Genomic DNA, 13,924 nt, shown 5'->3' with positions numbered 1-13,924 from the left:
CAAAGTATTGGAGCTTCAGCTTCAGCATCAGTCCTTCCAATAAATATTCAGGACTGATTTCTTTCAGGATTGACTGGTTGGATCTCCTTGCAGTCCAAGGGACTTTCATGAGTCTTCTCCAACACCACAGTTCAAAAGCATCAGTTCTTTGGTGTTCAGCTTTCTTTATAGTCCAACTCCCACATCCATACATGACTACTGGAAAAACCATAACCTTGACTAGATGGACCTTTGTTTGCAAAGTAATGTGTTTGCTTTTTATGCTGTCTAGGTTGGGCATAGCTTTTCTTCCAAGGAGCAAGCGTCTTTTAATTTCATGTCTGCAATCACCATCTGCAGTGATTTTGGAGCCCCAAAAATAAAGATACGGGGAAAAGCCCCGTGGAGAATCAGAAGTGGTCTCAAGTACTGCTGTTGCATCTTTGCTGTGTGACTGTGGCACTCCGCCTCAACTCTCTGAGCCTCAGTTTCCACGCCTGGAAATTGGGAGTAATAACACTACCCTCCTGGCTACTAATAACACTACCTTCCTTGATGTGAGGATTGATGGGCTAGTCAAATGGACAGTGCAAGGTGTTTCCATCTCTGCAAGTCATAGTCCTTTATAATTGAAAAAGTATCACTTTGGGGTTAGACAGATCAGGATTTAAATTCTGGTTGTCCCAGTTGCTTATGATACCTGCCTTAGGAAAGTCACTTTTATCTCTCTGACTCTCAGTTTATTCAGTTTTAAAGTTAAAATTTTCATGGGCTGTTGATAAGATTAAACGAGTTAAGGTTTATAAGGCACTTGGCACAGGGCTAAACCACTTGTGGTGGCTAGAACCAAGGCACCTCCTGGATCCTCTGTTTCATCATCTGTCTTCTGGGAACAGCCATCATGTTCCCCGTATGCCTCAAAGGATTGTTCTGAAGCTTAAATATCTTGTGACACAGTTATAAATAGAAAAACATCACACCAATATTAATTAGTGCTAATGCAAGGCAGTCAGCACGTTGGAAAAAAGCCTGACCCTGACCCTGGCTCTACCTTTCATTCTCTGTGTGTCCTTGGACAAGTGACTTCCCCTGTTGAAGGATCAGTTTCCTTGCCTGCAATAGACCATCTATATGGGCCATCTTGGACATTGATAAGATAGACTATGGAAAGTGCCTACTATAAAACTTGCACACAACAAATTTTAATAAACAGTTCCTATTATTACTAGCAAGTTTCTCTTTAAATTTCCCTAATTCTGTTTCTGGAACTGAGAGCAATAGTGTGAAAACAGAACTTGTTTCTCACAGTACATTATTCTGTATCTTTTGACTTGTATTATGGGAATGTATCATTTTTTTTAATAAATAAAATTTAAATTTAAAATGGAAATACAATACATTATGTCTATAATGTACAATAACAAAACATAATAAATTAAAATTTAAAACTACATTTTAATCTCATGGGTAGAGGCCTTGTCTGGTGTAAGAAGATACCCAAATGCAAAGTATAACCCGGTACCCACACAGGCCAGAATGTACCATGGAAAGGCAGAGTCATGTTTTTTTCTAAGATCACAGGGAAAATTGCCAAATCCAACAAGGGGTCACCTCTGAAGGGACTGACCATACATTGGTGTAAACATTCTCCAAGCCGCTTGAAGTCATGTTCTATGGAAGGAAATGACCTCGATTTGGAAACCCTCAGGATGGATTTCCCTCTGCATCAGAGGTATTCGGGACTTTGGGTGACTCACTACTCCCTGCTGGGCTTGCCCTCCAACCCCAATAAGGTTGAACAGCTCATTTGGGAACAATAGCTCTCCCCCGACCCTAAGACCTTACATGGATATCCGCTAGCTTTGGGCCATCCACCCAATCCACAGCCAGACTTCTCCAATGTCCTAGGATGCCGCTGGCCTTGGACAGCCTCCCTGCCCCTTTCTCCCCTGGGGCCCCAGTCTGAACTGATCACGACTGCTCCCATGCAGCTGAGAATGAAGGGTAGATAGAACATCGCAAGCCAAACCCACGTTTTCCCTTGTGTCTACCATCACGTCTTTGCTCTCTGTGGCAGTGACCTGGCAGTTAAGGTTCAGCTTCACAGATGATCGAGGCAGGCAGGAGAAAGACTGACGTTTAGGGCCTGGGCTTTAACTGCCTCATCCTGAATTTACATGTCACTTTCACACATCTCATTGGCCAGGACTAGTCACAGGTCCCACCCTTTCACATGGGGAGTGACTGGAGTATTCAGGGAGCTTTGCTGTGTCTGCTACATTCTTCATTCTCAGTCTTCTGGCCAATATTAACTGACTCTAGACTCAGAGGACATTAGAATGGGAGAGACCTTGGGACTCCTTTCATCCAGAAGCGAATCAGAATCCTTTGAGGTTGTTGTCCAAAATGCAGAGTCCTTGGTCCTACTCCAGACCTGCTGAATCAGAATGGTCTGGAGCCTGGGAACCCACACAGTTTTTCTTTTAAATTTATTTATTTTTGGCTGTGCTAGGTGTTCGTTGCTACGCACGGGCTTTTCTCTAGTTGTGAAGAGCAGGGACTACTTTCTAGTTGCAGTGCACCGGGTTCTCACTGCAGTGGCTTCTCTTGTTGCAGAACACGGGCTCAGGAGTTGTGACATGCGAGCTTAGTTGCCCAGAAGCACATGGAATCTTCCCAGATCAGAGATCCCACCCGCTTCCCCTGCATTGGCAAGCAGATTCTTAACCACTATACCACCAGGTAAGACCAGAATCTACATTTTTTAAAGCTCACTGGGAGAATCGAGCAGAAATCAGGCTGGAGACCTATTGATGGAGTTAACCCCCCTTTTATAGATGAGGAAACTGAGGCTGGGAAGGACAGTGACTTTCTCCAGGCCACACAGGAAGTAAATGATCAATCTTAAATCAGAATCTAGGCTTCCTGGCCGTTGCTTTTAGCACCTGTATTTGTCACCTGTGGTCTCTGCCCTAGTTTCTGATAACAGCATTTTAATTCTCTTTTGTGGAGACAGGGTTCACAGTTCAAGTTCCCAGGGTTCAAGTGGGGCTGACCCACCCAAGCTTGGAATGGGTACATGACACAGAATTAACCAATCAGAATCCCAGGATATGTTCTGAGACAGTGTGAGATTAAGTTCAGAAACTGGGAGACAGCCTCAGGATGTTTGCTGGAACTATTTAGGGAAAGAAACTCTCTTTCCACTGAGGTTGTTCCCTGGTCTGCTGTGAGCCTGGAGCAGCTGGCTGTCTTTGCTGTCATGAAGGGACAGCGCCCGGAAATAAGCCCTGAACAGAGAAAAGCAGAGATAAGGGAAGGAGAAGGGACCTGATAGCATCCTCAGATGCCTGCATCCAGCTCTGCCTGGACTTTTCCCTGAGCCAGTAAATTCCATTTCAGTTCCTGGAGGCTGAGGTTCTGCCCTTGTAGATCCAAATAAATGACTGGGGACAGAGCCCTGGGGGCCAGAAGCACCGCATCCAGTTAACAAGCATCTACTGAGGGACTTTGGGGAGCTTCCAGTGTGAGGTACTGACCGTGCCCCTCACAAACCAAGACACAGGACCAACACACAAGGCAATTAGGGTGTCCAAGACAGTGAGATGCCTAGACTGGCATCACAGACATCCAGGGTCTCGTGTGATCTCCTCCCCAGGAGTTAAGCAAGGGAAGCATAATCATCTCGGAATGATGAGGAAACTGAGGCTCAGAGAGATGAAGTCACTTGCCCAAGGTCACATTGGAAGTGGCAGAGCTGAGGCTTAGCCCAGGTGTTTCTACATTTAGCCCAAGCACTTGGTGCTCCACCGGGCTTCACTCGGCCTGGAATTACTTGCCAGAATCATCTGAGTGATGATTTCTATTGTGCAAGACACTGTTGTGAGTACTTTCCATGTTTTGCTTATTCGGTCTGGACAACACGATGCTGGTGAATATGGTGAAGGTGATGATGGTGATGATGACATTGCACAGTTGAACAAATAAGGGGGCTTGGGAATTTAGCCAAGGTCACAGGGCTGGGCAGCATCAAGGTCTGATTGTGGCCCAGGGAGTCTGGCTCCTGAGCCCTCTGTGGCTGGAAGTTCACTGTCCTTGCTACACCACATCTAAGCAGATGGCTCCCTAGCCTCTTCTCGCCTTGATGAGAGTGGCTGATTAGAAACAACCTGGGGGTGGGGGTGGGGGGCGAGGGAAGATGGATGAGAGCATCTTCTCTGATCACATTGATGTTCCTGAAATGGCTCCGGCCAGAGTCACTTCTGGGAGGCCTCGAGCAAGGTCCATGGCGATTCTGCTAAGAGGCAGGGGGTAAAGAGTCATCTCCAGACTCCTATATACACAAAATAATTGAAAGCAAAGTCTCAAAGAGACATTTGTAAACATGGACATCTATAGCAGCAGTATTCACTGTAGCCAAAATGTAGATGCAACCCAGTGTCCATTAACAGATGAGTGGATAAACAAAATCTGATATATGTGCGTTTGTGTGTGTGCTAAGTCACTTCTGTCGTGTCTGGTGGTTTGCCACCTCATGCACTGTAGACCACCAGGCTCCTCTGTCCATGGGATTCTCCAGGCAAGAATACTGGAGTGGACTGCCACTCCCTACTCCAGGCGATCTTCCCGATCCAGGGATCGAACCCACATCTCTTATGTCTCCTGCATTGGCAGGTGGGTTCTTTACCACTACCACCACCTGGGAAGCCATATATAGGAAATTCTGAGACAACATGGATGAAAACATTGCTGCAGAATGGATGAAGACATTCTACTTTGTGAAATAAGCCAGACACTAAAAGATAAAAACTGTATGATTATACCTATGTGAGCTACCTGGAGCCATCAGATTCATAGAGGCAAAAACTAAAATGCTGCTCACCAAAGATTGAGGGGACAGGCAAATGGGGAGTTATTGCTCAATGAGGGCTGGGTTTCAGTTTTGTGGAAGAAAGTTCTGGAGATGGATGGTGACACAATGTAAATGTACTTAATGCCACAGAACTATACACTTTTTTTTCTTTTTTTAATATATTTTTTTCTTTTTTTGAGAACTATACACTTTTAAAAAACATATTTATTTATTTATTTTCGACTGGGCTGGGTCTTCACTGCTGCATGTGGGCTTTCTCTAGTTGTGGTGAGTGGGGGCTTCTTTCTGCTGCAGAGAGTGGGCTTCTCATTGTTGTGGCTTCTGTTATTGCGGAGCATGGGCTCTAGGGTACACAGGCTTCAGTAGCTGCAGTGTGTGGGCTCGGTAGTTGCAGCTCCCGGACTCCAGAGCACTGGTTCGTTAATTGTGGTCCGTGGGCTTAGTTGCTGGGCGGCATGTGGGATCTTCCCAGACCAGGGATTGAACCGGTGTCCCCTGCATTGCAAGGAAGACTCTTAACAACTGGACCACCAGGGAAGCCCAGATCTACACACTTGTGTGTGTGTCAGTCACTCAGTCGTGTCCGACTCTTTGCGACCCCACCAGATGGTTTAAATGGCAAATTTTATATTATATGCTTTTTACCACAATTAATAATTAATTAATTAAGGGGAAAAAAGAGTAGTCTCCAAAGACAGCCCACTCTCAAATCCCAGTTCTGCCACTCATGTGCTGTGTGACCTTGGGTAAGTTGCTTTCCCTCTCTGTGGCTCAGTTTCCCCACCTATCAAATGAGGATCATAATAGCTAGCTCAACAGAATCACAGTGAGGTTTAAAGTGGTTCATACCAATAAAATCCTCAGAGCTGTGCCTGGAATTCTGTAAGCACTCGATAAGGTTAGCTATTATTATTTTCATACAGATACTTAGGACTGAGACTAAATGAGAGAAGAAAGATGATTCTTTCTTCTTTACAATCCCTGTCTCTTTCCCCAGTTTCCAACCGGCTAAAGACACTAGATTGGGAAATCACTGGTGGTCCAGTGTTTAGGACTTTGTGCTTTCACTACCAAAAGCCTGAGTTCCATCCCTGGTCAGGGAACTAAAATCCCACAAGCCTCAAGCAGTGACCAATTGAAAAAAAAAAAAGACACTGGACTGTGCTCTGAGCCACAGGGTGAACTAACGGAAAAAATAAATGTCATCATCAGTCAGCAGAAGATTTCAGCCCAGCCCCTCCATGTGCTGCTGCGCAACTTTGGGCCAGCTCATTGACCTCTCTGTGTCAGATTTTTCTCTTCTATGAAATGGGTAAACTACTGCCTATCTTACAAGTGAAGTAAGGATTAAGAGAAAGAATGGACCACTCCACACGTGTCCATCCCTCCTTCTTCCTGGGTCCATAGCAGGGGTGAGGGGTGGGGGGTGCAGCTCTGTGTTGCCTCACTTCCCAGGCTGCTGCTGGTTTGTAAAGAACCAGAGAAATGTTTTCTCCAATGACTGGTACTTCAGTTCACATGACCAGGACCAGCATCATCAACAAAAGGCCACCCACCCTCCAAGGTCTGCTAAAAAGCCTTCTTCCTCTTTTTAGGCCTTCAAATATGGGCCAGGGAGATGCCCAGGGTGATAAATAAAGAAAAAGCAAAAATAAAACCCCCAAAGTGTTTATTCTGGGATAAGAGTACGTTGCTAAACACAAGCCGCAAAGACTTGTGTACAAAAACCACAAGCCAGGATGCTGAGCAATGTCCCAGGCTGCAGTGCAGCTGGGCTGGGCCCAGGAGGCAGGACCAGGCCCTGCCCGCAGCAGCCCTCCAGGGCACCCTGGCACCTTGACGTCTGGGAGCTCGGGATTTCTCACACTCTAGACCACACAGCCTGGCAACCTGCATGGACATTCATGGTGCCCCCTCGCTGCTGTTCCCGCTTCAGCCCCTCTCCTCTATAGGGCCCCCTCTGCCCACCCTACCCACCTCAGTCCCACTAACTCCAACTTATCCGCTGTGTTTAGACACCATCTCTGCTGGCAAACCATGATTGACCCCACCACCACCACCACCACCCAGACTCTGTAACCCCAGCATTCATCTCTGTCACAGCTATTCTATGATGTGTTGCAATTTTTGTGTACTTGCTTTTCTAAGCTGCAAGCACTTAAGGGTAGGAATAGTATAATGGTCAGGGACATGGATTTGAACCCAAATTGCCATGGCTTGAATTCTAGCTTTCCAGCCCTGTGACTGGATATTTGACTCAATCTCCTATGCCTCAGTATTTCCCTCTCTAAGTTAGAGATGATAATGACAGTGCCCGCCTTATGGAGATTCTGCGGATTGCTGAGTATGTCCGTTCCAGTTTTGCATTCCAAAACTGGAGAAATAACAACAGGATGGGTTTCTGGGACCCATTTAGCCAAGCATGGGACCAGCCTGAACAAACCTCCATTGATCACCGGACTTCCATAAGCCCTCACCCTAGCGGTGGACCATTGTGACATTTTGGGTCTCCTGGAATTAGGGTCAATTCAGAGCCAAAAAAGTCTGATCATTTCCCTCTCCTTAACACACTGTCCGGAGAGGGCAACGACACCCCACTCCAGTACTCTTACCTGGAAAATCCCATGGACAGAGGAGCCTGGTAAGCTGCAGTCCATGAGGTTGCTAAGAGTCAGACACGACTGAGCGACTTCACTTTCACTTTTCACTTTCATGCATTGGAGAAGGAAATGGCAACCCACTCCAGTATTCTTGCCTGGAGAATCCCAGGGACAGAGGAGCCTGGTGGGCTGCCATCTATAGGGTCGCACAGAGTCGGACACGACTGAAGCGACTTAGCAGCAGCAGCAGCAGCAACACACTGTCACCCTGGTCAATGTCTGGAAGTCCCTTTGGGGGAAGGCTGGGAGAAAGACAAAGACGGTAACTCTTCGATAGTGTAGTGGGGTCCCTCCTCAAGGTAAACTGGTACCCTCTTCATTCCAGCTGTCTGGGTCTGTAAACTGGTTCAAGTCCGGGAGTTGGTCGAGGGTGACAATGGTTTTGGTGACTCACGTTAGGCTCTGTTCACTTGAGCTGGAATTCTGCCACTTATATAGATCAAGTAACATTTAGTAGACCACCCATCCATTATTTCTAGGGATGCGGTGATCAACTAGGCAAGGCCACAATTCTCTGCAAGTTTAATTGAATTTGAATGGATTGATGTAAGTGAAGCACTAGGATAGTGTCTGCCGTGCTGCATGCAAAAGAGAAGCCCTCCTCATCATCGGCAGTCGTCTTTATGCTCCCTGTGCCTGGCAGCAAGCAGACACCTGGTCAATGACTACAGAATGGGGTGGGGAGTGGACCGGTCCATGGTCCAGGTACAGCTGGAGTCTCCACTCAAGACATAGCTGACTTCACCTGTGATTCAGGTAAGACTGGAGGTTCTGGGACATCCAACATGGTCCCACCTGCATGGGGCCCAGAGGAGTTCTGGGAAAGAACTCACTAGAAGGTAAAAGAGAGTCCAAGGGCTTCCCTGGATACCCAGTGGTTAAGACTTTGCCTTCCAGTGCAGGGGATGCAGGTTCGATCCCTGGTCAGGGAACTAAGATCCCACAGGCCTCGGGCCAAAAAACCAAAAACATGAAACAGAAGCAGTATTGCATTAAATTCAATAAAGACTTTAAAAATGCTTCATATGTTTTTTAAAAATCTTTAGGAAAGAAAAAGAGTCCAAACATGGAAGGCTGGTTTGAGGGCATTAGGCCAAAGTCAGAAGGGAGAATTAGGAACACAGAGTAGCCTGGGGTGTGACCCTCAGATGATCTCTACTAGACTTAGTTATTTGTTTTTATTTAGCTGCAATGAACCACCAGCTACATGGTGCTGACATACGTTCAGGGTGTAGCAATTCATCTCTGGTAGTTTATTTAAGACTCCTTTCTCATTCATTTTATGTTTTCTTTTTCCCCTGATTTCCCCTTCCATTCACCTTCCCCAGATATGTATCAGTCTTGTAAATCTCCTTGTAAGGATTTCTTGCATGTGTTTTAATTTTCAGAAATGATATTTTGCTCTCTTTACTACTTCATGGTCTACCTCTCAGCATGGTTGTATGTACACTATATGCTGTTTCTTGCTGCTGTGCCAACATCCCCAGCCTGGATCTGCTGCATTTTGCTACCAGTTAAGGCTGCAATGAACATCCCTACCCAACTTCTCTTAGGGATTTTTAGGAGAGTTTCTCTGAGATGATTACCCAGAAATAAGATGTCTGAGTGACAAGGTGTGCCTGGATTTAATTTTGCCAAATATTGCCTGGTACTTCCAGAATGGCTGTGTGAATTCACATGTCCACAGTGGTACTTGGGGTCTCCCAATTCCTCACATTGTCACCAACAGTTGAGAATATTGACCTTTCTGATCTGTGGTGTGTGCAAAAGTGGTATCTCACTATTTTAAAATATTTTTGTTTTCTGGCCAAGCTGTGCAGGATGTGGGATCCTAGCTCCTCAACCAAGGATAGACCCCATGCTCCCTGCTTTAGAAGCTCGGAGTCCAAACCACTGGACTGCCAGGGAAATCCCTATATCTCACTGTTTTAATCATTGTTAACTTAGAATCTGTCTTCTCTGCTGAACTGTAAGTCCATGAGGGAGGCAGGCCCACACAGAGGGTATATCTGTGGCCTTAGCATCCTGACCAGTGCCTGCCATGTATGAGGCACTTCAATTTCTACCTTTGAACAGATGAATGGATTACTACCACATACAGCCCTCCTGAGCTCAAGCTTGACTCTTGGGGAGGGGAGAGGGTTGAGTGAGCCAAATAGGAAGAGCTGTTTACTGAAGTCTCAGAAGTCACTGGCCAAAAGGAAATTCCCTTGAGACTCCCATACACAGCTGGAGGAATGCAAAAGAGCAAACATTCCCACAAAGCCAAAGAAAAGCCAGGGGTTGTGGAGAGAAGTGTCTCTGCTCATCGAGAAAACACAGGCTCTGCCGAGATCCCAGAAGACTCTGGCAGGAGCTGCCAGGGCAGAGTCCCCACAGACAGAATTGAAAGTCAGAGGAAAACAGGACATTTGCTGCTGGGTGGTTGGACCAAATGGGACCTTTCTCATGTGTTGTTGTTATTATTATTATTTTTAAAATTTGAAATGAAATGGAAGTCACATGCCTCTGAACTGTTTGGACCAAAAGTCTCCCTGTGGGGCCTGCACAGACCACCACTTATCCTGTCCCGGGTCTAGGAGATGCTTTCCTGCTGGAAGCCTCAGTTTCCTCATCTGTAAAGTGGGTTCAATAATGGAGCCCACCTTATTGCCCAGCCCATAGTAAGCCTGGTTTTGGGAGACTTCGCTAAGGCTCAGTTCAGTTCAGTTCAGTCGCTCAGTCATGTCCAACTCTTTGTGACCCCATGAACCGCAGCATGCCAGGCCTCCCTGTCCACCACCAACTCCTGGAGTCCACCCAAACCCATGTCCATTTGTCGGTGATGCCATCCAACCATCTCATCCTCTGTCGTCCCCTTCTCCTCCTGCCCTCAATCTTTCCCAGCATCAGGGTCTTTCCAAATGAGTCAGCTCTCTGCATCACGTGGCCAAAATATTGGAGTTTCAGCTTCAACATCAGTCCCTCCAATGAACACACAGGACTGATCTCCTTTAAGATGGACTGGTTGGATCTCCTTGCAGTCCAAGGGACTCTCAAGAGTCTTCTCCAACACCACAGTTCAAAAACATCAATTCTTTGGTGCTCAGCTTTCTTTATAGTCCAACTCTCACATGCACACATGACCACTGGAAAAACCATAGCCTTGACTAGGCAGACCTTTGTTGGCAAAGTAATGTCTCTGCTTTTTAATATACTGTCTAGGTTGGCCATAACTTTCCTTCCAAGGAGCAAGCATCTTTTAATTTCATGGCTGCAATCACCATCCGCAGTGATTTTGGAGCCCAGAAAAATAAAGTCAGCCAGTTTCCACTGTTTCTCCATCTCTAAAGCTCAGGTTTGGCATTAATGAGGGCCAGGGGAGCATGGCAAAAGGCGGCCGCCTGGCCTCCCTATGGCCTCACTTTTCTGGCTCCCTCTTGTGACTTTTGTATCTACATAACTCGCTCACTCAGTCGGCAAACTCCCCTAGGAGCACTGAGGCCACAGTGACAACCAGACCCACCCCACCCTGGAGGGGCCTGCAGACACAGCGCAGAAGGATGACAGTGCAATGAAGGACCACACAAGCATCTACTCTGTCGCTTTTAGTTCTGTTGAAGCGTCACTTTTCTCACTGACAAAATGGGACTCACAGAGTTGTTTTCAGGTTCAAATAAGATAATGGACCGGTGGGAAAGAAACTTCCAGACTGCTAAATGCTTCTAAACAGATGACCCGGACTGTATTAGGAAAGCAGAGATCTACTTACAGAGTGATGCTCAAGATTTGTGTGCTTTTTCTCCTGGGCACTTTAAAATCTATCGGCTGAAAGAAGCTTTCAAGGAAAGGAATGATGCTCTTAGCTGATCCCTGGGTGGGGGCAGTGGGGAGTGGAGGAGGAGGCTCCAGTTTGGTTGCTCATCCTTGCTGCTATTGGTTATCTAGTCACTAAGTCGTGTCTGACTCTTTGCAACCCCATGGACTGTAGCCCGCCTAGCTCCTCTGTCCATGGGATTTCCTAGGCAAGAATACTGGAGTAGGTTGCCATTTCCTTCTCCAGGGGATCTTGCCAACTCAGGGATCGAACCAGTATCTCCTGCATTGGCAGACGGATTCTTTACTGCTTTCCACCAGGAGAGCCCTTGGTTGCTCCTTTTGTTTTCTAAACTGACAGAAACTGTCTGAGTGATGGGAGGGTCAGGAGCAGAAGCTGGTGGAATCCCATTACTATCTTCCTCTCTCACCCCAGAGGTCAGGGAGCTGAGCGGGGAGGGGACATAAAGCTCACTGGGTCAGCAAAGGGACAGTGTTAGTGAGAGGACAGACTGGCTGCTGTAAGAACGAGGAAAACAGTGTTGCTTTGACATGACAGTGATGTATTTCTTTCTCACATAACGGTCCTGGCAGATGGTCCAGGACTGGCACAGTGGGGCACCCAGGCTCCTTCTACTTTGTTGCTCAGCCATCCCCCAGGGCTTGCCATTATTCATGCACCCTTGACTTCAAAATGGTAATCCCCTTGTCATTCCAGGTTAAGGGAAGAGAGGCAGAGGGGAGCGGCTGTCACATTCCTTTCCTATTAAGGGCATGTGGAGCCAGACTCCAAGATTGTCACCATGATTTCTGCTTCTGTTGTTTGTGCTCCTGAGTACACATCGAACAGGAATGACCTCTATAACTAATAGGATATCATGGAAACATGGAATATGACTTCTCAGGCAAGGTTATAAATGGCATTGCAGCTTCCGCCTTGCTCTCTCTCAGATCACTCGCTCTGGGGGAGGCCAGCTGCTGTGTCCTTTGGAGAGGCTCACCAGGTGAGGAACTGAGGCCTTCTACCAACAGCCAGCATGAGGGAAGCATCTTGTAAGTAGATCCTCCAACCCCAGAGAAGCCCATTGCAGACCCAGCCAACACCTTGACAGCAACTTCATAAGAGGCTGTGAGCCAGAACCATGCAGCTAAGCTATTAAAAAACTGACTCACAGGAACTGTATGGGATAATAAATGTCTACTGTTTTAAGCTGCTAAGAGTAGGAGAAATTTGTTACTCAGTACAAGCTAACTAGGGCTTCCCTGAACTTATATGCAGAGTACAGCATGTGAAATGCTGGGTTGGATGAAGCACAAGCTGAATCAAGATTGCCGGGAGAAATATCAATAACCTTAAATATGCAGATGACACCACCCTTAGGGCAGAAAGTGAAGAGGAACTAAAGAGCCTCTTGACGAAGGTGAAAGAGGAAAGTGAAAAGGCTAGCTTAAAACTCAACTTTCAAAAAACTAAGATCATGGAATCCAGTCTCTTTACTTCAAGGCAAATAGATGGAGAAACAACGGAAACAGCGACAGACTTTATTTTCTTCGGTTCCATAATCACTGCGGATGGTGACTTCAGTCATGAAATTAATAGACGCTTGCTCCTTGGAAGAAAAGCTATGACCAACCTAGATAGCATATTAAAAAGCAGAGACAAGCTTTTCCATTAAGCGGCCTGAGGTGACCTCTAAAATTGGTGTGCTATTCACTCGTCCCAGAAAACCCCACAAAATCATGCAAATCAAGAGGTTTAAATCTTCATGTTCACTTTAACAACACTCGTGAGACTGCTCAGGCCATAAGGGGTATGCATATCCGAAAAGCCACCAAATATCTGAAGGATATCACTTTAAAGAAGCACTCTGTGCCACTCCGTCGTTACAACAGTGGAATTGGTAGGTGTGCACAGGCCAAAGAGTGGGGCTGGATGCAGGGTCGCTGGCCCAAAGAGTGCTGAATTTTTACTGCACGTGCTCAAAACTGCAGAGAGTAATGTTGAACTTGAGGGTTTAGATGTAGATTCTCTGGTCATTGAGCACATCCTGGTGAACAAACCCCCAAAATACGGTCCAGGACTTACAGAGCTCATGGTCGGATCAACCCTACATGAGTTCTCCCTGCCACATTGAGATGATCCTTACTTTAGATTGTTCCTAAACCAGAAGAAGAGGTGGCACAGAAGAAAAATATACCCCAGAAGAAATTGAAGCAACAAAAACTTATGGCCCAGGAATAAATGCCACAAAAAACAAATGCGAATAAAAGTTAAAAAAAAAAGGCAGAGACATTACTTTGCCAACAAAGGTCCGTTTAGTCAAAGTTATGGTTTTTCCAGTTGTTACATATGGATGTGAGAGTTGGACCAAAAAGAAGGCTGAACGTCGAACAACCAATGCTTTGAACTGCAGTGTTGGAGAAGACTCTTGAGAGTCTCTTGGACTACAAGGAGATCAAACCAGTCAATTCTAAAGGAAATCAGTCCTGAATATTAATTGGGAGGACAAATGCTGAAACTGAAGCTCCAATACTTTGGCCACCTGATGCGAAGAGTTGACTTATTAGAAAAGAACCTGATGCTGGGAAAGATTGAAGGCAGGAGGAGAAGGGGCAA

At 46.3% G+C, this 13,924-nt stretch overlaps 1 pseudogene; it reads left to right on the top strand.

The window, feature by feature from the left end:
• The first annotated feature begins 13,006 nt into the window (after positions 1-13,006).
• LOC129642931 (60S ribosomal protein L17-like) lies at positions 13,007-13,549 on the top strand (annotated as a pseudogene).
• The last annotated feature ends 375 nt before the right edge of the window (positions 13,550-13,924 follow it).

The sequence above is a fragment of the Bubalus kerabau genome, chromosome 1 (genome assembly GCF_029407905.1).
Source record: "Bubalus kerabau isolate K-KA32 ecotype Philippines breed swamp buffalo chromosome 1, PCC_UOA_SB_1v2, whole genome shotgun sequence".
NCBI lineage: Eukaryota > Metazoa > Chordata > Mammalia > Artiodactyla > Bovidae > Bubalus > Bubalus kerabau.
The sequence above is the reverse complement of the archived record's forward strand: the minus strand, read 5'-3'. Positions and strand labels throughout refer to the sequence as shown.